Source organism: Panthera leo, chromosome B3, assembly GCF_018350215.1.
Source record: "Panthera leo isolate Ple1 chromosome B3, P.leo_Ple1_pat1.1, whole genome shotgun sequence".
NCBI classification, from domain to species: domain Eukaryota; kingdom Metazoa; phylum Chordata; class Mammalia; order Carnivora; family Felidae; genus Panthera; species Panthera leo.
In genome coordinates this window covers 145,316,715-145,341,649 of record NC_056684.1, presented here as the reverse complement: position 1 = coordinate 145,341,649, position 24,935 = coordinate 145,316,715, and the positions used below count along the sequence as shown (strand labels likewise).

At 52.7% G+C, this 24,935-nt stretch overlaps 3 long non-coding RNA genes across 3 annotated transcripts; 2 read left to right on the top strand and 1 right to left on the bottom strand.

Moving 5' to 3' along the window:
* Positions 1-6,944: 6,944 nt before the first annotated feature.
* Positions 6,945-10,012, bottom strand: LOC122221467. The gene is made up of 3 exons (XR_006203240.1): positions 9,923-10,012; positions 8,899-9,073; positions 6,945-7,121 (listed from the first exon to the last, which is right to left on the bottom strand). It is a non-coding gene; the product is annotated as an uncharacterized LOC122221467 (long non-coding RNA).
* A 109-nt stretch (positions 10,013-10,121) lies between these two features.
* Positions 10,122-11,167, top strand: LOC122221465. Its single transcript, XR_006203238.1, has 2 exons — positions 10,122-10,319; positions 10,836-11,167. It is a non-coding gene; the product is annotated as an uncharacterized LOC122221465 (long non-coding RNA).
* A 9,990-nt stretch (positions 11,168-21,157) lies between these two features.
* LOC122221466 lies at positions 21,158-24,569 on the top strand. The gene is made up of 3 exons (XR_006203239.1): positions 21,158-21,190; positions 22,086-22,295; positions 23,433-24,569. It is a non-coding gene; the product is annotated as an uncharacterized LOC122221466 (long non-coding RNA).
* The last annotated feature ends 366 nt before the right edge of the window (positions 24,570-24,935 follow it).

Below are 24,935 nucleotides of genomic sequence, written 5' to 3'. Positions count from 1 at the left end.
CGCTTATTTAAATCCTGGGGTGATTTATGAGCGTGGACAGTTTTAAGGCCACCGCCGAGCAGGTAGTTAGCCAGACTGCTGAACTGACAGTTTCCAAAGTGAGCGCAAAGGCGCGCGGCGGCTCTCCGGCACCCCCACGCCAGGCCCGCGCCTCCCTCCGGAGAGAATTACCGTGTCTTTTCCTTGCAGAGAAAGCCAAGGCTGTCCGATCTGACTGCGGGTGCTCCGGCCTCCCGGAGGTGCCCTGGGGTGGAGGCGCGGGTGGGCGGGCCCCAGGGGGCGTGGCTTGTCCCCAGCTCAGGCGCAGGTGCCCCGGGAGGGCTGGGGGCAGGGTGGCAGCAGAGGGAGGGAAGACAGGCCTGGGCCCAACCACCCTGAGGCCGGGCTGTGGGCCCCCCCCCCCCCCCCCCCCGTGTGTGGCGGGGACACGGGCCCTGCTGGCGCCCCCGTGTGGCAGGTACAGGAAACCTGCTGGGGCCCCTGCCCCTGCGTGATCTGCTTGGTCCAGCCCTCAGGGGAGCCTGGTGCAGGCTGGCCGCCAGCTCGCTGGGAGTCCCTGAACGAGTCCCCCTCCCTCTCTTGGCCTCAGCTCCTCTGGACGTGAGCAGATGACCCCCGCTGGCCCGTGGCTCCCCACCTGGGCCCCACACGGGAGCCACAAGACGGCGCTTCTGTCAGTGGCTTCTGCGGCTTCTGCGTGTAGGAGCAGCAGGTGGACCCGTGCGTGCCCGTGCGCATGGGTGTGTGCACGCGGGCGTGTGTGGGTGTGTGCACAGCAGGGCCGGCCTTCCCTCTGTGAGCGTGGGGCCCGCGGGTACTCGAGGCCAAGAGCAGGTCACGTTGTGCCCCCCAGTCCCGAGTGGGTGCCAGTGGACGAGGGCCGCCGTCCTGTTGATGTGGACTTGACCAGGCGGGACACCTGTGAGGGACGCCTGGGGGACGGTCTCACCCCATCTGAGTCACGGGAGCCCGTGGGGCAGGGAGGGTGGGGCGCGGCTGGGACGGGCTGTCCTGGGGGGGCCTCCTCTTTCCGGTCTGTCCAGGGCAGGCCGTTTTGGTGGCAGCTGGGGGCGCCTCTGGCTCTGAGGGCCTGCGATTCAAAGGTTCTCGAGCGAGGCCGGCGCAGGGGCTCCAGCTGCCCGTGGAGGCAGGGGCCACGGCCATCACCAGGGAAGGCGTCACTGGATGGTGGGGACGTGCTCTGGGGCCTCCCCTGAGTACTCAGGGTGAGGAAGACAGCACTGCAGGCAGGAGGCCCTGTCTCCTCTGGGGCGACACAGACGCTGAGCGTGGGGAGGAGTGGGGGGCCTGGCAAGGGCCGGCGCCTCTCGCTGGACGCGGTTACCCACAGGCCTCGCGGTCAGGGAGTGGGGGCCTCCGTGGGGCCTGGGGTCCCAGGGCTAGTGGGGCACAAGTGCCCGGGCCCCGCACAGAAATGAGGCTGTGAGTCATAAGTGCAGACCGGTGGCTGGTGAATATTTAACGAGGCCTCACAAAAGTGCATGCATAATTAACCAGGCAGGCGGAGGAGCGGCATAATTTGTCTTCTTAAAGGGGGTCTGGTAATTTGTTAAGCTGTTTTGAAATCTGTAGTCGAGCTGCGGGAGCCGCTCTGATTTCTAAATTAATTTGTGTGATTTAGAAAGTGGGCGCTCCACACCCGCCTCCCCATTCCGGAGGGCCCCGGCGTCGGGGGGCCTCTGCTGGCGCCCGTGCGAAGTTTCCTCTGTTCTCCTGGATGGATGGATGGAGGCTTCCTCCCTCCACGGGCCCCCCCACCGACGCCCTCCGCCCCGTGCGCCCTGGCCGTTCCGAGTGTTGGGGGCCCCGCTCCCAGCTGAGTCAGTTGTTGTGATCTGAGCTTTGTGGGCTCAGTTTCATCTGCGTCCTGGGAGGCGGGTTCTAAGACCGGCCGGGTACCCTTTGGGCTGGCGGGGGGGGGGGGGGGGGCGGGGAGGGCTGCCTGGGGGGCCCCGGGGTGCTCGGCTGCCGCGGGCACGTCCTTGCGGGCTCTGAGGTCAGTCGGTCGACTGGTTTCAGGACCAGACGGTGAGGGTCCTCAGGGTGAGTCGGGGTAAGCACGGAGGGGCCCTGGTCCTTCCCAGCCCCGGATTCCCGGACCACAGCGCATCCCGGAGGGGTGCCACCCAGCTGGCCCCCAGCCCGTCTTTGGAGGCCGTCCCGCGTCCCATCAGGCGGTGGCTATGGGACGGTGGGGACCAGCTTGGCCTGGGTGTCCCGTGAGCTCTGCCCGTCGCTCACCTCGTGGGCTTGAAGGGAGGCCCTGGGTGGGCAGTGGAGCTCTGCGGAAGGCCAGGGGTTGGGTAGAGGTGGCCAGCGGTCAGCAGCCCTGTGGCCGGGGAAGGCCGGTCCCCATCCAGACAATCTCTTCCTGTGAGGGCTGCTCCCCTCGGGCTTCGGGACGGACCAGGTGGGAAGGTGGTGACAGGCACTCTTGTCCCCCCTTCTAGCCCTGGGTCTGCAAAGCTCCTCCCCCTTGCTGCCCCCCACCGGGCCAGCTGCTGCCTCCCGTGCTGCCGTGGGGCCTCCTGGCTGCCGTGGGCTCCCGCTGGATCCCTTCCAACCCGAGCTCTGAGCTTTGAAGCCGCCTGGTGGTTCCTGGAGAGACGTGGCTTCTGCTGGGGGAGCTCGGGGGAAAGCTGTCCCCAGGCCTGAGCTGGGGCCAGACCCCTGGCTGAGGCAGGCCCAGGCGGCCAGCAGGGTGGGGTGAATTTAAGGCCCGGCTGTGAGTTTGGGGAGAACAGTAGGTGCCCAATATGTGCTGGCTCCCCCAGCAAAGAGCAGAGGTGATTGTGGGTGGCAGCTTCGATGTCAACCTCCCTTGGGCTCTGAGGGGCACCCACTTTTCCGAAGAGCTCACCTGGTCCTTGCTGGGCCGATGGGGACGCTGAGGCTGAGAGAGGCTTAGCCTGCAGGGCTCCATTCCCTCTGATCCCTCCGATTTGGGGCTGAAGAGTCCCACCTGGCGACTCCCTCCTGTGCTCCGCAAAGCGGGGGGCTCTCCCCCTACCCGGAGGGGGCGTCTCCGGAGAGGCCGCCACACCCCCAGCCTCCTCTTTGTTTCACCCGGTGAGGGCCATCAGCAGCTCTCTCCACGGCTGGGTGAGTCCTGAAATTCTCTTTCCATTAAAAATAAATGCCCCATTTTATCTGCCTGAAATGGCTCTGCTCTCTGATTGTCTTTGCCTTGCCGCTGTATATGGAGAACTATAAAATCATAATACAACTATTAATCCCCTGTATCTGCTTGTACCTAATTTTTATTAAAAATATCCTGTGCTCCAGCTGCCTTGTAAATGACAACGAGGTTGAAAGTCTCCAGCTGGATTAGCCGGGAAGGAGAGCATATTGGAGAGCAGACGGTCGGGGCCGTCGGGCGGGGCTCGAACACCGCCAGGTGAGGCCTGGGGCTGGGGCGGGCAGGAATCGGGTTCTTCTGCCCGGGGCCGGCCCCGGCCGTGTGCCCGGGACGGCCTGGCAGGCCTGGTGCAGGGGGCTCGGGGTTCCCGCGGGTCTCGGGCCGGCCCACCGGCCCACGGATGCCCGTGCTGGGGCTGGTGGCCCGCCTGTGGCGTCTATCTCTGCAGACGTTTCCCCTTTGAGGAGAGAGCAGGGCAGTGGGGACCCAGCGCACGCGGGCTTGCGGGTCAAGGCTCAGGGCAGCACACGCGGGCGCCCCCACGTGGTTTGGGCGTCTGTGGTGGGGGGGGCTTGTAGGGGCGCTGTGGGCGGGGCCAGGGGGAGCAGACTTCCCGGGTGGGCGGGCCTGATGCTCGGTCCCCACGGGCGGTGCAGAGCGGGTGTCTCCACGCCATCTCTGAGCCGCAGCGGGACACCGGGTCCGCGCTGGCGGGCCTGGCGGAGCACCCTCGGCGCTGTTTCCGGGGGGTGGGGGTGGGGGGGTGGGAAGGGGTCCCGCCTGGCCTGTGGTGTGAGGGACAGGAGACGCCCCGGTGGCTGGGCTGCCGGAGCCGTGCAGGGATGCTGCGGGGGCCTCCTCTGGCCCTGGCCTGGAGTCCGTGGCGTGGCCTGCAGGGGCGACGTGGCGGGGGCCGTGGGGGCCGCCGGGGCTGAGTTGGGGGGTCTGCGTGAGCGTCCGGCGCAGCGCCCTGGCCCCCCGAGTCGCGGCTGCCAGCCCCCCACTGAGGGCCTTTCGGAAGGTGGCCTCACGTTCCCCGTGGCTGTTGGCCGGGGACACGGGTTCCTTGTCATGTGGGCTTCTCCCCAGGACTGCCTGTGATGTGACGGCTGTGACAGCTGGCTCTTCCCGGGGGGGAGGGGGGTGTGGGGTGGCGAGAGATGAGAGAGAGATAGAGAGAGACAGAGAGAGTCAGAGGGACAGAGACTGAGAGAGAGAGAGAGACAGAGACAGACAGAGGCAGAGAGAGGCAGAGAGAAAGACCGAGACAGAGACAGAGACAGAGACAGACAGACAGAGGCAGAGAGAGGCAGAGAGAAAGACCGAGAGAGAGACAGAGACAGAGACAGAGACAGAGACAGACAGAGGCAGAGAGAGGCAGAGAGAAAGACTGAGAGAGAGTCAGAGGGACAGAGACTGAGAGAGAGACAGAGACAGACAGACAGAGGCAGAGAGAGGCAGAGAGAAAGAATGAGAGAGAGTCAGAGGGACAGAGACAGAGACAGAGACAGACAGACAGAGGCAGAGAGAGGCAGAGAGAAAGACCGAGACAGAGACAGAGACAGAGACAGAGACAGAGACAGACAGAGGCAGAGAAAGGCAGAGAGAAAGACCGAGAGAGAGTCAGAGGGACAGAGACTGAGAGAGAGACAGAGACAGACAGAGAGAGGCAGAGAGACAGAGACAGAGAAAGAGACGCAGGCAGAGACACATGCAGAGAGACAGGGAGATAGAGACACAGCTGGGGGGGGTGTCTCTGGCTCCCCCAAGCCCGCGAATGTGCTCCCCTCGCCCACCCGGAAGCCTCCTTTCCCTCCCTGAATGGGGCCAGTCTCCGTGGGTCCTGGTGGGTCTGGGCAGGTGAACAGAACACGGGGGAAGTGACGCTGTGGGACATCTCGGCCCCAAGGTCACCTTCCGCCTCGGAGTCCGGCTTCCACGCCGTGAGGACACCTGGGCCGCACGGGAAGCCACTCAGCGTCCCGGCCACGTGAGTTAGGAAGACTCGTGACATCTCCAGCCTCGGGTGCCACCAGCGCAGCCACATGGGTGTCCCTCTGTGCTGTGTCAGGGCCACCTCACCCGCGGCCAGGGGCCTCCCTGCCTACCCGGTGCCATCAGACCCGCCGAGTCCAGAGTCGTCGAGAGATTAGCCCCGCTGTCCCCTGCCCGCCCCTGGCCCGCTGTTTGGGTCCCATCCCGCTGGGGCCCATTGCTGCCGTTGGGGGAGGGCAGGGGAGCAGAGGCATTGGGCCTTCTGTCTAAACAGCCGCTTCCCAGAGACCCCCCACCAGGCAGGGTCCCTGCAAAGACCCTGGGCCCCACACCCCATGCTGGTCCCCGGCGGACGGTGAGCGGAGAGATGTCTGCTCTCTGAGACACACGGGGACGTAAAAACTGTTTCCCCGTGGACACGGAGTCTTTGAATGACATTTCACTTTTATGAACAGTTTTATTACAAGTAGATTTTCTGCCACCAGTTCCATCAGCCGACCCCTCGAAGGCTCCGTGTGGCTGCGGCCTGGCCCTGGCTGTCAGTGGGGGGCCCGCTAACTGGAAAAGACGTAAAGGGTCTGCAAATTGGGCGGGGTGGGGGGGGGGGGCTGGGGCCTCCTCTGGAGCCCCGGGACCCCCGGGAAAGGACAGGGCTCAAGGCGCCTGTGAGGCCATCCCTCTCCCCCGCCCTTCTCGGTCGGTCTCTCATCGGTGGCCGGATCTGGGGACCCCGTTAACATGCAGTGTGACCCCGACGCAGGGACGTGTGGAGATTCCTGGGGTTGACGAAGATGCAGGCAGGGACGGCCCAGATATCGGGAAGAGCCTGGACGCCCTGGCCCCTGCGGGCTCCTGTCCAGGAGCCGCGGTGGTGCCTGGCGGGGGTGGGGGGGGGGCGGGGGAAGATGCCTCCGGGGACAGCGGGACACAGGCCTGTGGTGAGGGCCAGCGGCGGGCCACGGGGCGAGCCCTGCCACCAAATACTTGCACTGGGACAAATTAGTGACGGGAATCAGAGGGTGCAATTCTCTGTTCCTTCTGAAACTCAGGGCAGAGCTGCCGTGAAAGCCTCGGCCTCTGCTCAACAGAGAACTTTCTTCTGGCTTCACTTCTCAGGAGGAAGAGCCCCTACCTTTCCCCGCGACCTTCTCTGACACGGGGCCTCTGCTTGTGTTAGTCGGGAGAGGCTGACAAGCGGAACCCGAGCCCCAGGGACTCGGAAAGCTGAGCCCTCACCCTCGCACAGCCCGAGAGGGTCCCGGGCCGGCTGCCCTCCCAGCAGGGCTCAGGGGGGACTTCTGCGCAGCACACGTTCTCACGTTTGTCGAAACAGGACAAGAGAGTGCCTCCCAGAAGTGACACATCACTTTTGCCCGACGTCACCGGCCCAGCCACGTCAGACAGCCAGCCCCGCCCCCGACCTCCGTGTGCCCAGGAAGACGTGGGGTCCAGGTACCTGGAGCGGTGCAGTTACAAATGAGTCCACTTAAAACTTCTCCAGTGGCCTTATTATTTTCTTAAGTGTTTATTTTTGAGAGAGAGAGAGACAGAATCTGAAGCAGGCTCCAGACTCTGAGCGATCAGTACAGATTCCAGTGTGGGGCTTGAACCCACCCACGGACCGTGAGATCATGACCTGAGCTGAAGTCGGACACTTAACTGACAGAGCCACCCAGATACCCCGTTTTTTGTTTGTTTGTTTGTTTCTTTTTGGGTTTTTTTTTTTTTTTAGTAACAATTATTCTTGGACACACCGCTTAGGGATTAAATAAAACCCAACTTACAACGGTTTCATGAAATGGGCTTTATGTCTCTTGTGGCACGAGAAGCATGGAGCAGAGCAGGCGGCCTCCAAACCCAGCTCACAGATACCTTCCGTCTTTCTGTTCAGCGGTCCCCGATGCAGCTTTTGTCCTGCTTACAGCCTCATGGTCACAAGAGGGCTGCTGCACCTCCAGCATCGCACCTGTGCTCCCAGCAGGGGGAAGAGCAGGGCAGAGCACAGAGGGGAGTGAAAAAGGGAAGGAAGCCTGACAACCAAGTCTCCCCGCCTCCCTGCACTTTCTGAGGAGCCCAGCCGGGCACTTTGCTCCCGTGGAATTGGCCACACGGCTCCGCGGGGCCCTCTCCGGCTACCCCGGGGGACCGTGGCGTGGAGAAAGGCGTGTGGCTGCCTTGAACCCCCTGTGGGGGTAATGGTGTCCGTGCCGGGGCTCACAAGGACATCCTGCATCGTCACCGCTACTTTGAAGGCGAGCACACTCTTCCTCTTTCTTTGAATTCCCTCCTTTCAACACGAGAGAGCCCCCACCCCCGTGACATCGAGGCGCTGGTCCCGCCCGCCAGCCCCTCTGTAATTAACACCGAGCCCGAGATCTGGGGAGGCTGCTGATTAGTTTTTTTATTAAAATAATGACGCCTTCCAGGCAATCAGGGAGAATTGCGTGAAACTCAGCACTTTCCTGCTTATTTATGGCAACATCGAGCAGTGGACAGTCTCATTACCGTCTGTAAATACCCAGGGTCGCGTCCTTGATGGTGAAATATCGCCTTCCTGGACGGCGGGGCGTGGCTACGAGACTCTCTGGGGCTATAAACCCCCTGGAAGTAATTACCATGAGCTTTAAATGGGCTTTCGAGGATCTCGTGTGGTGTTGCTGGAGGCTTTTAGGGGCCCGCAGACCCTGGGGGCCGTGCGGGCCATGGCGGGAGCAGACCCGAGACAGGGCGCTGGGTCCGTGGACGGGTAACAGGCCCCGTGGGGCTCTGGGGAGCAGGCAACAGGTGGAGACCCTCGCTGACTCTGGCACAGCCTGAGACCACATAGGGCCATCTGTGAACTGGGCCCCTTCCGGCTGGACCCCCTCCCCCGCTGGCCGTGGAGGAGGCCCCAGGGGCGGCAGCGGGTTCCTGAAGGGCACACGGTACACCTGCTTGGTGATGGAGCAGAGTGGGCGCAGCCGGGCCGATGGCACGGTGGCCGGGACAGCGCCCTCCACCCCGGGCAGCTGGGCCACCTCGGCAAACGGTGTCCCACCGTCAGGCGCCCACGGCCCACAGGGGCCCCGGCAGTGGCCTGCACCGAATTCCCATCGGCCCCACCTATCCGGCTCCGGGGACGCCCTTGGTCACCGGAGACCATCCGTGGGGTCCGCTTTTGCGCCGCGTGGAGCTGGGGGCACTCCTCCGTGCATCCTTTCCTCCGCGCCCACAAAGGCCCCTGAGCCTGCCACGTCTCTCTTAGCAGCTGGGGGACAAGGAGGGATGTCCTGACAAGTCCCAGGCCACCAGACCCCCGGACACACAGCCCCGCGGGGAGGTCAGCCTCCTAATGGGGCCCATCTCCCACCCTCTGGCAGGCACCACGGGCCGCACGGGGAAGTCCGCACGTGGCCCGGGTCACCGTGGAACAATCCGGACTTCTGTGGGCCAGCCTGTGGCACGTGCCTGAGACAAGCGCAGGGAGGAAGCCCTGCCCCCATCTGCCTGCACGCGGGGCGGCAGGTGCCGGGCTGTCTCCCGCCCGAGGACCGGGGGCTTCGATGCCCACGTCCACCTGCGGGTGACCAGCTGCGCCCCCGGTGAGTGCGCTCCCGGGGCAAAGACCCGGGGGTCGTGCCTCTGTCCCCAAATCCCTCCAGGAAGGGGGCGGAACTTCGGGCTTCGGCCGTGCGGCCTGGGGGCCGTGTGTGCGAGCCCCTCCCGCCGGCACAGCGTCTGGGTGGCAGCCACAGAGCCCCGACCTGACTCCCGGAAGCCTTGTGGTCAACGGTCTCCCCGTGTCCTGGCACTTCCCCCGGCACCGGTGAGTGCGGACGTCCCTCCTTCACTTCCTCTGTGGCCGGTCGGTGGCCGTGGCTCATCGTCTAGCGCCTGTGCTCCGCTTAACGTGCGTTAACCGAGCAGTAACGCGGATTCCTGCCAGAGAGTTGGGGGTGCAGCAGCTGGGGTGAGGACAGGTCACCCCACGACGTGACAGCCCCCTCCCCCACCCCTGCAAGGAGGAGGTATCCCCGTGGCTGGCTGGTGGGTCCCACCGGAAGACCTTGCTGATTATGTCACGTGTTGCCCCTTCCGTGGCTCCCTCCCGGGGCCCCGAGGTCCAAGCCTCTGCGCTTCGGAAACCACCTTGCACGGGGGTCCCGCCCAGTCTGCCACCCCAGCCAGGCTGCTTCCCGCCTCCCCCGCCTTCCTCCCACACTAAGCCTTCGGCTGCTCGCCGGGAGCTGGGAGACGGTGTCCTGTGCAGGCAGGACAGCGGGGGACAGCGGTGCTTCCAACAACTACTAAGGGCCCCAGACGCGCCCGGGACTGTCCCCGGCCAGCGGGGGTGGATGGTCACGCTCCCTCCGCCTACGACGCCTGTTTTCCGGAGGAGGGACGCTGTTCTGTGTGGGTGCCGTGGACAGAACAGGGTACAGCACAGCCTCCTGCTCGTCCGTCCGTCTCCTTTTTTCCTGGAGCCGAGGGCAGGCCGCTCCTACGGCCCCGGGCGGTGGGGGTTCTCCCGAGGGATGCCAGTGGCTGGCGACAGACCCGAGCGAGCGGCCGCCCTGCAGCGTGGCCTGATTGGACATGCTTGTTCCCAGCAGGAAGTGCAGGCGGGGCCGGGCCTCAAGGGTCGCCAAGTACCCAGGACGCCAACGGGCTCTGGCCTCCGCCCGCCCCGGGCATCCTGGTCCCTGGGGCCTCCCGCACACGGCCCTCTGCCTGCATCACGTTCCCAGGAGTTGGGGGGGAGGGTCTCAGGACCTGCGCCGTGCTCACCTTCCAGAGTCCTCGCCAGCACCGAGGGCGGCCCCGCTGGGGGGGCCCCCAGCGCCCGGCTCAGACTCCCTCCCCCTCACGGAAGGGGCCCTTCCCACTGCCAGGAAGCTGTAGACAATGCGATGGAGCCCTGGGGGATTCCAGAAGTCTGCTCACCGTGCCCTGGCAACTTTGTCACTCTGTCTCCCAGGGGGCCGGGAACTCCTTGCCGCGGAGGGCTGAGGGGCAGGGAGCCCCAAGGTCGAGGAGGGCAGCCAGCAGCCCTCGGTGGGAGGGGACCTGGGGAGGTCTGGGCAGGAAGCCAGCCGTGGGGGACCTGGGGTTTTACCTGGGAACCTGGGCCAGGATCGAATGGATACCTGTTTTCCAGGCCCAAGCGGTCAGGGTGGCCATGTCGGTGAGTTTTGCCCAGTAGGACGGGACAGTAGGCTGGGTGTCCCAGAAGCTGACCCTGGGATGGGGTGAGGGGACAAGCCAGCCCTGGGGACAATCCCAGCAGTGCCCAGGGTGCGGTGGGGGCAAGGCAGGGAAGGCTTGTCCCGGGTCAGCTGACTGCTGGGGGCCTGGTTCCCGGGCCGAGGGCTGTCCTGCTCGAGGCCAGGTGTTTGCCCGGACTTCACAGCTGCAGGGCTGCTCTGAGAGGTCACACCGCGTCCCCGGGTGCCCCTTGCAGAGTCTGGGCCAATCCTGGTGACCAGGAAATGTCTCTGGGCTGAGCCGTGGCCTGCACAGTGGGAAGTGGGGGTCTGTGGTGGCACTCCCGCGTGCCCCAGTGGGACCCCTGGGACCAGAGGACAAAGGTGTCACCCCGGGGCCTGGGCCCACACTGGAGGTTCTGCCCCGCCCGACTCTCGCCCGCGCTGACGGACGAGAGATGTCAGGTTCCCGACTCTGCTTCGGGTCTTTGTTTCAGATGCCTCCGTTATGTTTGAACTTACGTTTGTGCGCTATCTGGAACTTTCTGGCGTGAACGTTCGCAGAGCCTGTGTCTCCAGCCTTGCCCTCCCGATCCTGTCGCAGAATGTCAGGGCCACCGGAGGGGAAATTACAGCCTGCTCAGGCTGCCACTGAGGCCTTGTCCCCAACTGTTCTCTATATACCCGGTGTTGGTGACAGCCCCCAGGGAGGGCTCCTGTTCCAGCTGGGAATCACGGGCCCCCGGGTCTTGCTGTGGCATTGAGGTGTGCGCCAGCCCCGCCTGCAGCAGTTTCGCGATGAGTCAGAATAAATTAGCATGCTAACGAAGGAGAACATGCACAGGAACCATCTGGAACAAGGCACGTTGTCATCAGAAGAGCCAAGTTGGTTCCAAAGCCATACTTACTGTTTCAGACTCATCCGTCTCCCCCTCCCACAACCTGAGGGATGGGGGTTAGTGCCATCCCAGCCTTGGTGGCGTGCCTACAGTCCGAGGGAAGGCACAAACCCAGATCACCTCTGAGACCGCCCCGTCTCATTGTCGAGGGGAGAGTCACTCAGCAGGGGTGCGGCTTGTGGGGGGCCCGCCTTCCCCTTGGGCTGCCTGAGAGGAATGACATAGCCATCGAGGTGGGGGCGAGGGTGGGGACCTCAGTCCCCAGACCTAAGTGTTCGTGGACACACGCACACACACAACACGTGTGCACACACTTTTACATACATGCATATGCACACTCTCGCACGTGCACACACACTCTGTCTCTCTCTCTCTCTCCTTTGAGTCAAGCCTGGTGTGGTGTGCTTAAACACAGAGCGACCCCGAGCCAGATGGAGCAGCTGCCGTGGTGCTGGGGGTGCTGCAAAAATACTCAGGAATCTGCATCTTTAAATATCCAGCCTCCTGCCCCCGGCGTCCGCAGGCAGGAGAATCCCGTTTTGGATCCTGGCTGCACACTGCCTTTGTGATCTCGGTCATGTGTCTCAGTTTCTCCCAGCTTCAGTGTCCCCGTTTGATCGGGGCTGACAGCAGTACACGTGCCTCCAGAGCTGGGACAGGGCTCAACACCGTGATGTAAGGAAGCCGGAGGCGGCCAGGACCTGGCAGAGGCCAAGTGTTGTCTTACGGACTTTTTCTGAAGCAGGTACGAGGGCCATTTTGTTACCTCCTGCACCGGAGTCATCCTTGTTCAGGGAGGAGGCCCAAAGAGCTGCCAAAGGAGAAGACTGGAGAGAGAGACAGGGATGGGAGGGATGGGAGACGTTCGGCTCAGCTGGACGAGGCTTGGCGGGAAGGAAGCAGGAGCTCTGACCACAGGGAAAGGCCCTACACACGGGGGCTCGGTGGATCCTGGGGTTAGATGTGTGAGGCATTTGACCATCTGAGCTTCAAACTCCTTCCTCTTCCCCAGACCTTAGTGGACTTGGCTGCCACACAGGGGCTCTGGGAGGAGGGTTTGAAGAAACAAGGAAAAGGGTTGCATTTCTGCATCTGGGTTTGCCTCGACTCGGGGAGGAGAACAGTATCGGGAGCAGTGGAAGGACTGGGGTCAGCGGCCTTGGGCGTAACCCCCTGGGGATTTGCAGAAGGGTGAGAGGCACCCACCTGACTTTTAATGGATCACGGAGCTTGTGCAGGGCCCGAGGCTAACAAAATTGCAAACAGTGGTGGGGCTCGGCTGATGTCTGGCTTCATTATCGTCAGCATTCTTGTTATAGTCTCACCACACTGCAATGGCAGGTGTGGATATTTATTCTTGACTGCTTTAATACAGGCATTTATGTTGGCGAAAAATATTTGAGTTGCAGAGCATGCTAATTCCCTCTTAGGCAAATCTGTGGAAGACTCGGCCATTTGGGTCAAGTTCCTACAGGTATGCAGCTACCAGCCCTCGAAAGAACTAAACAAAACATGATTTATGTAACTTGGGCCTTGGGGTTAACATTTTCAGGACTTCACATTCACATTTTAGCTATTAATTTACTGTGGTATTTCTTACAGTTTTTGCTTTATAGGTTTTGATGGTGAGTTATTTGCCGCTTAAAAGTTAATCACTGTTATGCCTTCATTGGGTCTTGAATAGTTCCTCAAACCAAATTATTGTCTGTCCTTTTCAGCCTTCCCTGACCTTCATTTTACTGACCCTTTCTCTTGTGGTTTTCACAACACGTCTTTGCTATCCTTTCCTTTTGAACATTCAAGTATTTTATTTTAGGTGTACCTTGGGCAAAGAGTGCCTATTTGGATTGTTTTATTTAGAGTATTGTCAAAACAGACATGTTTGTTGAGACATCTGTTATTTATGCTCTGTTTTCCTTGTTCTTTCCCCATCTTTGGCTTTGTGAGCTGTTTACTATTTTATTTTCTCTAGTGTTTTGGAAGACCTCATTCTTGTTTGTATTCTCTTGGTGATAAATTCTAAGCTTAAGATGTATTTTAAAAAGAGCTTTATTGAGATATGATTGACATACAATTAGCTGCACATATTTAAAGTGTACAATTTGATAAGTTTTGACATATATATGTTTATGAAACCACCATTACAATCACGAAGATGAACAAAAGTATCTTCATGTCCTTTGTTAAATCCTGTTCTTTCTACCTTTTTCCTCACTCCTCCCTCCCCAGGAAAACACTGATCTGCTTTCTGTCACTGCAGATTAGTTTGAATATTCAGAATTTCCTACAAATAGAATCATAAAGTATGTACTCTTTGTGTCTGGTTTCTTTCATTCATAATCGTTTTGAGATCCCTCCCTGTTGTAACATCTATCAACAGTTCATGCCTCCTTATTGCTGACTAGCATTCCATTCCAAGTTATCTCTTCCCCTGTTGGTGGACATTTTAGTTACTTCCAGGTTTGGACTGTGACAAATATGCTGATAGGGACATAAACGTACAGGCACTTGTATGGACATAAGGCTTCCTTTTCTCTCGGGTAAGAAGGCTTCCTTTTCTCTCGGGTAAGTATTTGGGAGAGGATGGCTGGGTCATACGGTAGGTATGCTTACCTGTTTAAAAGGCTGGGAACTGTTCTCCAATGTGTTTGTACTAGTTTACATTCTCCCCAGTGGCATGTGGGAATTCCAGCTCATCTACATCCCCACCAGCACTAGCTAAGGATGAGGACTTTGAATAAGTCTGCAGTGGTGCCTCCTTGCGGCTGTAGTTTGCATTTTCATAATGAAAAGTGATGCTGAGAATCTTCTCATATGCTTTCATTATCTGTCACTCTAATTATCATCTTCGGTTAAGTGTCCATTCAAATCTGTTGATCTTCCCCAGAGTCCCCTTTGGGTTGGGACAGATGAAAACAAATAGCAAGATGAAAGGTTAGAACCTAATTGTATCAATATTCGCACTAAATGAAAATGGTCTATACACCTGAATTAAAAGACAAAGATGTTCAGAAAAAAGCAAGGCACAAGTGTATGCTTCCTATAAGAAACAAAAACTAAATATAAAGACACAAGTTAGAATAGATGGGGAAAAGACCTAGCATGCTAACACTAGTTGAAAGAAAACCACGTGGCTATATTAATACTAGATTTCTGAACAATGATTATTGTTAGGTATAAAGAAGGCCATTTCATAGTGATAAAGGTATGAATTAATGAGGAAGATATAACAATCCTAAATGTCCATGAACCTAATGACAAAGCTTAAAAATACACGAAACCAACATTGGTAGAACTGTAAGAAGAAATGGACAAATCCATAATTTTATTCCTCTTTTGATAATTGATAGAAAAAAAAAAGAAAAAGACCCATCAAAGGCAGACTTGTAAACTATCAACCAACTTGACCTAGTTGATATTTCTAAGATACTCTGCACAACGAGTAGAAGGTACCTTGTCATCAAGTGCACACAATATTCACTAAGACCGTCCACAGTAAGTCAATGTCTCAGTAAATTAAAAGTATTCAAATGGTACAAAGCATTTTATCCGACTATAGCGGATTTAAGTCAGAGATCAGCGGCAAAAGGAAATCTGGAAAATGCACAAATACTTAACTAAATATAACACGCTTATGAATAACCTATGGGTCAAAGAAGGAATTCAAAGAGAAATTGTGAAGTATTTTAATCTAGCTAAAATGAAAACACAACATATCAGAATTTGTTGCACACTACTAAGGCAGTATGCAGAGGGCAATTGATAGCACCAAATATCAGGACTGAGAAAGGTGACATCACTTACAAATACTAAAATGATAAAAATGGTAAGGGATCTTTCTCTGCATTCATCCATTCAAGAATACATATTTCTTTATAGCATACATAAAATGGTAAAAAAAAAAAACCCAAAAACACGGAACAGAGTACTGACCATTTAGGCCACGACACAAATTGCAATGAATTTCAAAGAACTGGGATTATACAGATCACTTTCCGTCACCATAATGTAATCAAGTCAGAAGTTAGTAATGAGGTAAATTTAAAATCCCTCAAAGAAATTAATAACCATACTTCTAAATATATCATGAGTTAAATAAAATATTATAACATTTATTTGAAAATCTTTTGATCTGAACAATAATGAAGATATTACATGGCAAACTTGTGGGAAGCCATGAAAATAGTATTTTGAAAGAAATTTATGGCCTTGAATGCTTATATTAGAAAAATATAAAGGCTGAAAATGAGTTAAGCCCTTAGATAAGACAAAGAATAAAAATAGTAGTAAAGAAGTAGAAAAGGAAAAAAAGGTCGAAGGGAGATAAAAATAAAGATATGACTATGAATGGACTAGGACACAAACAAACAGTAGAAAGTTTCAAATAAACCAAATGTTTACTAAAATATAAATAAAACAGGGCGCCTGGGTGGCTCAGTCGGTTAAGCATCTGACTTCGGCTCAGGTCATGGTCTCACGGTCTGTGAGTTCAAGCCCCACATCGGGCTCTGTGCTGACAGCTCGGAGCCTGGAGCCTGCTTCGGCTTCTGTGTCTCCCTCTCTCTGCCCCTCCCCTGCTCATGCTCTGTCTCCCTCTGTCTCAAAAATAAATAAAACATTAAAAAATTTTTTTTAATATAAATAAAACAGACAAATATCTGGCCAGATTCCTTGGGGGAAGAAAAGAGCTAAAATGCAAAAAAAAAAAAAAAAAAAAAAAAAAAAAAAATTAAGAATAAAAAAGATAAAATAACATATACAGAAGATATGGTCATAGAATATTATAAATATTGCTTTTGCCAATATATTTGAAAACTTAGATGAAATGGCTGAATTTCTAGAAGAACGTAAGTTACCACAACCGACTCAGGAATAAAGAAAATCTGAACAATTTTACAACAATTAAAAAATCAAATCAGGGCTAAAACCTATCTCTTAAAAAAACAGTGTAGCCTGCTGGTTTTCCAGGAAAGTTCTATTGCAATGTACAAGGACAAATTATTCTGGTCTTTCACAAACTCAAAGACTAGAAAGTTGGTCACAAAACTTATTCATGAGGCAATAATAACCTTGATATCACAAGCAAACAAAGGTACGACAAAAAAGGAAAAGAACAAAAACACAAAAATTCCTAAGCAAATACAACCAGGCTTTATCCCGAGGATATAAGGTCATGTAACATTAGAATGTCTATAAATCGAATTCACTCACCCTAACTTAGTAAAGGAGAAAGTACATACAATCATTTCAGTAGGCACAGAAAATAAAATGATGAATGTTTACATCTCTTTAGGGGGAAAATACTCTATTAGAAAACTAGAAATAAGAGGGAGCTAACTTAATTTGATAAAGGGTATTGTTCACTTACAGCAAACGTAATTCTTAGCCGTGAAGCACCAGAGGCATTGCCTTCAAAAGAATCAACAAAATATATTTACTATCGCTGCTTCTATCAGCCTGGTACTGGAGGCCCTAGTCTATAAGGCAAGAAAGAATTTCTTTGGAAAGTAAGACATTATCATGATGTGTATATAGCACAATTCAAAAGGCTCTACAGATACATTAATAATGAAGGTTGAATGAAGTGTCCCATCCAAGATCAACGAGCAAACGTTAATTGTATTTCTGTACACTGGCAATGAAAAGATTAAAAGTATACAATTAAAAAACTCCACCAAATAGACGTAGGAATAAGTTGAATAAAAAAGAGCAAGTTTTAGAAAAGTTTATCTTCTGGAAGATGTTTAAAAAAGAAGTTAAGTGGGGAAGTGTACCGTGTTTGTGAATTGAATTGCATGAGACATACGAATGTCTGTTCCTCGTAGAGTTCTAATTCTTTTTTTTTTAAATTAGAGAGAAAGAGAGAGTGAGAGAGCGAGAATGTGTGTGAGCAGGGGAGGGGCAAAGGGAGAGGGAGAGAATCTCAAGCAGGCTCCGCGCCCAGCGCTGAGCCCAATGGGGGGGCTCGATCTTATGATCCTGGGATCATGATGTGAGCTGAAGTCGAGAGTTGGACGCTTAACTTCCTGAGCCACCAGGTGCCCTCTCAACAGACCTCTCATTCCAAAAACCTTATGAAAATAGAGAAGGTTAGGAGTGGGCGTGACATTCGTGGAGAAGAATTTTCAGAGATTTTATTAGACATTAGACGTTGACTTATACAATTATAAACTTTCTCCCCAAAGACTCCATAAAGTAAAAAGACAGGTCAGAATTTGGGAAAAGACGGAAGCAGCCCACAAACAACACAGGATTAATAACATGTGTTATTAACACATAAAAAAACTCAATAAGAAAACAAACCAAGAGGAAAATGGACAACAGACTAGTTAATGGAGGAGGCAGCAGGAGTAGTCAGTCAACATCAAAAGAATAAATCTAGAAGATACAACTGCAGACTGACGTGTACATAAAATGCAGTGAGGGGAGTGACAGTCTCAGTCCACGGGCAGCTACTAGTAACTTCCATAACCTTTTATGATCTCTGAAATTGCTCGGAAAATCACCCGTGAACCAGGGGTGAAGATAACGATGAAGGCGATGATCCGAAGGGGGGGCCTACGACCGGGGCCCAGATGCCCAGCCACTTGGCAGAGGAGGCGTAGCCCTGGGCCCCGGCCAAATCGCCCACCACCTTCCCGTCCCTAGACTTCGTGGAGGGGACGGATGCCGTCAAGCCCGGGCAGCGCCCGTTCGGGAAGGTTGTGTCGAACGGGGACCAGACCGCGTGGTTGGGTGCAGAGGTCTCGCCGCGGGTGTCTGATCGTGGAGGTCCCCACGGGAGCCGAGCTCGGGGCGCCCCAAGTACAGGCACCTCGAGCCCCCTCCTGGAGCTTCTCACGGGTTGGGGGGGACACTAGCGTGGGAGCCGGGGACGAAGGGCTGGGAATGGTGCAAGACGCTCGAGCAGCTGCGGTCCGGATGCCGGAGGCTGCTCTGGGTCCACTCTTCCCCAGAAGTTTAGGTTTCTGCAAAGCTTTATTTCCTGGCTTTTTCAAACGTGGTGAGCTGGCTGGGTACCAGGAAGGTGGACAGATGAGGAGTGTCAGGTTACGCCAGGGCAGGGGGGCGGCCGGCAGGTAGGGGGAGCTTCCTGTCCCCCCCCCCCCCCCCGCCCCCCGCTCACGTCAGGCCTGGTCAGCTACCCCACTTGCCTCTTTGGAGGTGTGGGTGCGCCCTGGAGACTCTGCCCGTTCTTTACCTGTCTCGTGCGGGTCTCGGCTTATTAACAACCGTGTTGTGCCCAGACCCGCCCTGGTGGCTCCCGTTAGGCTCACAGGACGCCCTTCAGCTACAAGGACCAGGAAAGTTTGAACAACTTTCAAAACGCAAGGCCTGGGAATTACACAGCACCGGTGTGGCCACAAAACGAGGTTAGGGGTGGGGGTTGGAGGGAGAGGGAGAGAGAGCCTTTGAAGCGGAGGCCCCCACAATAAGTGATTAAGTCAGGCGCCGTGATTTGCCAAGGCTCCACATTAAGGAGTGCTTGCCGGCTACCAGAGAGGGTTGCCCACCTGGCAGGACCCTCATCCCAAGTCACCGCAGCTCGGGTGGGGTTATGCATGACCTGACCATCCTCCTAGAGCGCTGCCCAACCTGGGACTGTGAGACCCGAGTTGCCCATCTGGTCGGGTTGGTGCCACACTTGAGAAAACGGTTTGATATCCTGTGGAGTTAAAGATAAGCGTGCTTATGACTCACCCGTTTCAGTCCTAGTTAATAGAGCTTAGAGACATTTTGGCGTATGTGTGCCAGAAGCTATATCCAAGAACGTTAAGAGCAGTACTGTGCATGAGAGCAAAAATCTGGAAATAACTCATATTCCCATAAGCAAAAGAGTGGATACATAAATTGTGATATAGCAATACAGTGGAATATTATATAGCAATAAGAAACGAAATATAGTCAGGTTCAGCATCGTCTTAGAAACGATGCCCGGTAAAAACAGGAAGGTTCTGGAAAATATTCATGCCATGATATTATTTTTATAGACCTCCAAACCAAAATAAAGCAATGTGCCTTTAAGGATACATGTGTGATAAAATTCTACAGCAAAGCGAGGGGAATGGTAAACACAAATTCGGATGACAGTTACTTATCCAGGGGCCTGGCGTTGGGGTCGACGGGGTGATGGGGTAAGGATGGGGTATGCAGGTAGATTTAACGGTCTTGGTCATTTTATTCCTTTTTCCCAGCTTTATTGGGCTGATAAAATTGTATATATTTAAAGTATACAATGTGATGATTTGATATATATATACACACACGCTGTGAAATGATTATCGCAATGAACACGATCTATCAACTCACATAATTACCTTTGTGTGTGTGCGAACGTGCGTGCGTGTGGTGAGAACATTTAACTTCTACTCTTAGCAAGCATACTCAGGCATGAAATACATAGTCACCGTGCTGTCCACCGGATGCCCAGAACTTATTCATCTTCCAACTGGAAATTTGTACCCTTTGCCCAACACCTGCCTATTTCTGCCATTCTACATTGTTTCTCTGAACGTGGCTTTTTTTTTTTTTTTTTTTTTTTTTTTACCATTCCGTATATGAGTGAGATCACACAGTATTTCTCTTTATTTTTCTGGCTCATTTCACTTAGCATAATGTCCTCTAGGGTTACCCATGTCATCACAGGGGCAAGATTTCACTGTCTTTTTAACGGCTGAAAGATATTCCACTGCATAGAATGTTTTCTTCATCCACTCATCTGTTGATAGACATTTAGGTTGTTTCCAAATCTTGGCTGCGGTAAATAACGTGGCCATCAACATGGTGGTGCGGTGCAGATACCTCTTGGGAATGCTGATGTCATTTCCTTTGGCTACACACTCAGAAGGGATTGTTGGGTCATAGAGTAGCTCCATTTTGAATTTTTGGAGGAGCCTTCATACTGTTTCCCAGAGCGACTGTGCCAACTTAGAGTCTCCACATCCTCGCCAACGCTTGTTACCTCTTGTCTTTCTGGACCATCTGTCCTAGTGGTTGCGAAATGGTATCTCACCGTAGTTTTGATCTGCAAGCATTTCTTTGATGATTAGCCCCATTGAGCACCTTTTCGTGTGGGCCATTTCTGTGTCTTTGGAAACTTGTCTGTTTAGGTCCTTTGCCCATTGAAAAATTGGATTCTGTTTTCTTCTATTGAGTTGTATGATTTTCTTGTATATTTTAGGTACTAACTCCCTGTCGGCTAAGTGGTCTGCAAATACCTCTCCAATTGTGTAGGTTGTGTAAGTTCCACACATCTGTGAACTGTCTACCTTCCCTCCTGTGATTGATTTCTAGTTTCGTACCGTCATGGTCGGCGACGATACATGATACGATTTCAATCTTCTTAAGTTTGCTAAGACTTGTTTAGTGACCTCACACATGATCTATATTGGAGAATGTTATGTGGACCCCGGAGAAGAATGTGCATTCTGCTGCTGGTGGACGGACTGCCCTGTATGTGCCTGTTGGGTCCGTTTGGTCTGAAGTGTAGTTCAAGCCCAGCGTCTGTGTTTTGTCTGGATGAGCTCTCTATTACTGAACGCGGGCTACTGATGTTTTCTACCACCATTACACGGCTGTTTATTTCTCCCTTCGGATCTGTTATTTGCTTGATGTGCCTAGGCACTCCGATGTCAGGCGCATATGCATTTACAGTCATTACAAACTTTTGGTGAACTGAACTCGTAATCGCCATATAGTGACTTTCTTTGTCTCTTGTTCCAGGTTGTGACTTCAAGTCTGTTTTGTCTAAGGATAACCTGCTGTCGTTCGGTTTTCACGTGTATGGAATATCTTCCCCCGTCGCTTCACCTTGAGCCTATGTGTGTCCTTGAAGCTGAATTGAATCTCTTCAGGAAAGTATATAGTTGGGTTTTTGAAAACAAATGAATTCAGCTGCTCCGCATCTTTTGATTGGAGAATTTAATTCATTTACATTGAAAACAATTATTCAGGTAAGCACTTGTTATTACCATCTTGCCAATTTTTTTTTTCCTGGGTGGGTTGTAGGTCCTTTCTTCCTTACTGTTTTCCTTCATGATTTGATAATTTTCTGCAGTGTCGACTTTTGATTCCTTTCTCTACCTTTTGTGCATCTACCATTGATTTCTGCTTTGTGGTTACCGTGAGGCTGACATGAAGTGTCTTATAGTTATAACAGTCCGTTTTAAGCTGACAACGATTTAACTGCAATCACTAAAAAAAAAATCTGTATTTATACTCCTCACCACATTTTATATAGTAGACTCCATGCCCGGCGTGGAGCCCAACACGGGGATTGAACTTACAACCCTGAGATCAGGACCTGAGCTGAGATCAGGTGTCAGATACCTAACTGACTGAGCCAGCCAGGTGCCCCCATATTTTATATTTTTGATGTCACAATTTACATTTTTAATGTTGTTATCCATTAACAAATTGTGCGAGCTATGTTTCTTTTAATACATTTTGCTTCACCGTTTTTACTAGAGTTAACTGATTTTTTAAAAATATTTATTTATTCCTGAGACAGAGGGGGGGGGGAGGGATAGCATGGGTGGGGTAGGGGCAGAGAGAGAGAGGAAGAGAGAGAGAGAATCCCAAGCAGGCTCCGCACTGACTGTGTGGAGCCCAACGCGGGGCTCAAACCCACAAATCATGACATCATGACCTGAGCCGAAATCAAGAGTCGGACACTTAACAGACTGAGCCAACCCCGGTGCCCCTGGAGCTACCTGATTTAAACACCACCATTACACTTTATTCTGAATTTGACTATGTATATACTTACCTTTACCGGTGAGCTTTACACTTTCGTAGTTTTTCACATTCCTAGTTTACTAGTTGGTGTCCTTTTGTTTTATCTTGAAGAACTCCCTCCGGCATTTCCTGTAAGGTAGGTCTGGTGGTGAGGAACTTCCTCAGCTTTTGTTTGCCTGGAAATTTTTTACCTTTCCACTTCTGAAGGACAGCTTGCCTGAAAAAGTACTCCTGGATGGCAGTTTTTTCTTTCAGCATTTCGAATATCTCACCCCACTCTGCACGGTTGCTGCTGAGAAATCTGCTGATCGCCTAATGGGGGTATGTAACGAGTTTCTTTCCTCTTGCTGCTCTGAAATTCTTTGCCTTTGATTTTTTGACAGTTATTTTCTTTCCTTTTAATTTATTTTTGAGAGAGAGAGCATGTATGGGGGAAGGAGGAGAGAGAGAGAGAGAGAGAGTGAGAGAGAATCCCAAGCAGGCTCTGTGCTGTCAGTGCAGAGCCTGATGCAGGGCTCAGACTCATGAACTGTGAGATCATGACTTGAGCTGAAGTTGGAGCTCAACCAACTGAGCTACCCAGGCGCCCCTTGATAGTTTTTTCCTTCACGTGTCTCGGCAGAGTCCGCCTCAGGTTGAATCTGTTTGGAGAACTATGGGCTTCATGCACTTGGGTGTCCCTATCTCTCCCCAGATTTGGAAATTTTCCAGTTGTTATTTCTTGAAATAAGCTTTGTACCCCTTCCCCCTCCCCCTGGGACTCCCATAATAAGTCTTTTGGTCATCTGATGATGTCCTATCCTTCTCATACGTTTTCTCCACTCTTCATTCTTTCTTCTTCTCTGGATGATTTCATATGACCTATGCTTGTGTTCACAGATTCTTTCTTCTGCTTAGATCTAGTCTTCTGTTGATGCTCTTGATTGCATTTTTCATTTCATTCATTCTTTTCCTCAGCTCCAGAATTTCTGTTTGGTTCTTTGTGAGGTTTTTTTTTGGGGGGTGGGGTGGGGCTCTAAATACTCTATTTTTTAAAGTTTCTATTTAGATTCCAGTTAATTAACATACAGTGTCATATTAGTTTCAGGTGTACCATCCAATGATTCAACACTTCCATTCATCATGACAAGTGCTCATCATGACAAGTGCACTCCTTAAACCCCATCACCTGTTTCCCCCTTCCCCCTGCCCATCTCCCCTCTTGTTAACCATCACATTTTTGTTTGTGTCATTTTTTATAATTTCTATTTCTCTGTTCTCATTTTGTTCATGTATTATTTTCTTGATTTCTTTGAGTTGTCAATTTGTGTTTTCTTGTAGCTCACTGAGATTCCTTAAAACAGGTGTTTTGAATTTTTCATTTGGTAACTCATAGATCTTCATTTTGGGGAGGTCAGTTGCTGAAAATATATTGTGCTCCTTTCATGATGTCATAATGTTTTCTTGATTTTTTTTCAGGTTCCTTGAAGCTGTGTGTTGCTGTGTTCACATTTGGAGAGGCAGTCACCTCCAACTGGCTTTGGGAAAGAGATGTCTTCACCAGTCAGCCTGGCTAGGGATTCTGAGGCTTAATCAGACCTTTCTTATGAATGCACCCACTCTACACTTCTTGTTTCCTCTTGAGAAGAAGTTTGGAGATTGTATGTTTTCTAGTGATCCTGCAGAGTCAGGTGCTGAGAGCCTTCTGTTTGTTTGCCTAGGGTGGTGCCCTGGAACGTTCAAGTTTGTGTGCCTTTTCCAAATCCCACAGAATTGGGCTGGTTTTCTGTACATGCTCTTTAGCTGTCTGCAAAGGCTCACACTTGCTGTCCATGGGAGGATGGGCAGGGAGCCAGCCGCAGAAGAGGAGGGTAGGTGAGGTGCATGAGCCACTGGGGGTGCCCGTGGGCCACTGAGGGGTTCTGCAAGCAAGATGTACCCACTGGCTTGTGGGCAGTCTTCCTGATGGAGTCCCTGAAGTGTGAGTATGATCTGATGAGTTCTGAGTCCTGGTTGCTGTGTTCCCAGCCTTCCTCAACTCCTCAGCTTTGCAGATCACTTCACCATTCTGGGTGGATGAAGAAAGTAGTGGGCTTTTTGGGTAGCATCTCATACAACCGGGAAACCTGGGCACTCATTCACATGCTCTTACTTTACCACATGGGAGAAATCATTGGCTGGGGGGAGGTCTCTCTTGGCATTGAGCCATACTGGCTACAGAGGGGTGATGTAGGTAAGGTCACTTTTTCAATGTGTCGATTGTATTTTTTTCTCTAGTAGTGTGCTGGAACTTCTCCACTTGACTCATGGACTCCCACAAAGGTACTCTCATCCATGATTAATTGTCAAAATGGATATTCCCTGTGGGGAATAGTGGTAAGAACTCAATTCTGCCACCTTACTGGTGGTACACAATAATGAGTTTATTTCTCAAGCCTTGTCACATGATACACGCATCAGCTTTGGTTCTTTGGTGTTGGCTCCGTTGTCAAATTCTGTGCATCAGCAGCTCCGGGAACACATCTTAACCATCCATCCAGGAGGGGAAAGAACTCCCACGTTCATTTCTTAAGTTGGCTTTTATTTCACGATGGCTTATTATTATAATATCACATAATAAACAGCAAATTTGAAGGAGTTTCATGAAGTGAGTAGTCATGTGCTATTGTTAGGACTTACTGGATTTGAAAATAAAGTTTTTTCTTCATTTTCAGCCTCTCAAGACAGCAAAAGACTCTCAAAGTAATGAGGGGCTACAAGGTAAAGATCAAATTGAGCACAGCAAGATGTTTCAGGGTAAAAATGAAGATAAGCATGTGACTATAAGATGCTTACTTAAGAATTTAGAAATATTTTAGGGCAATTTCTGTAGACCAGCGTTTCTTGACCTTGGTTCTATTGACTTTTGGGGATGGATAATTCCCTTTTGTAGGGAGCTCTTCTGTGCAGTATTGGATGTTTAGCATCATATGAGCTCTCTAC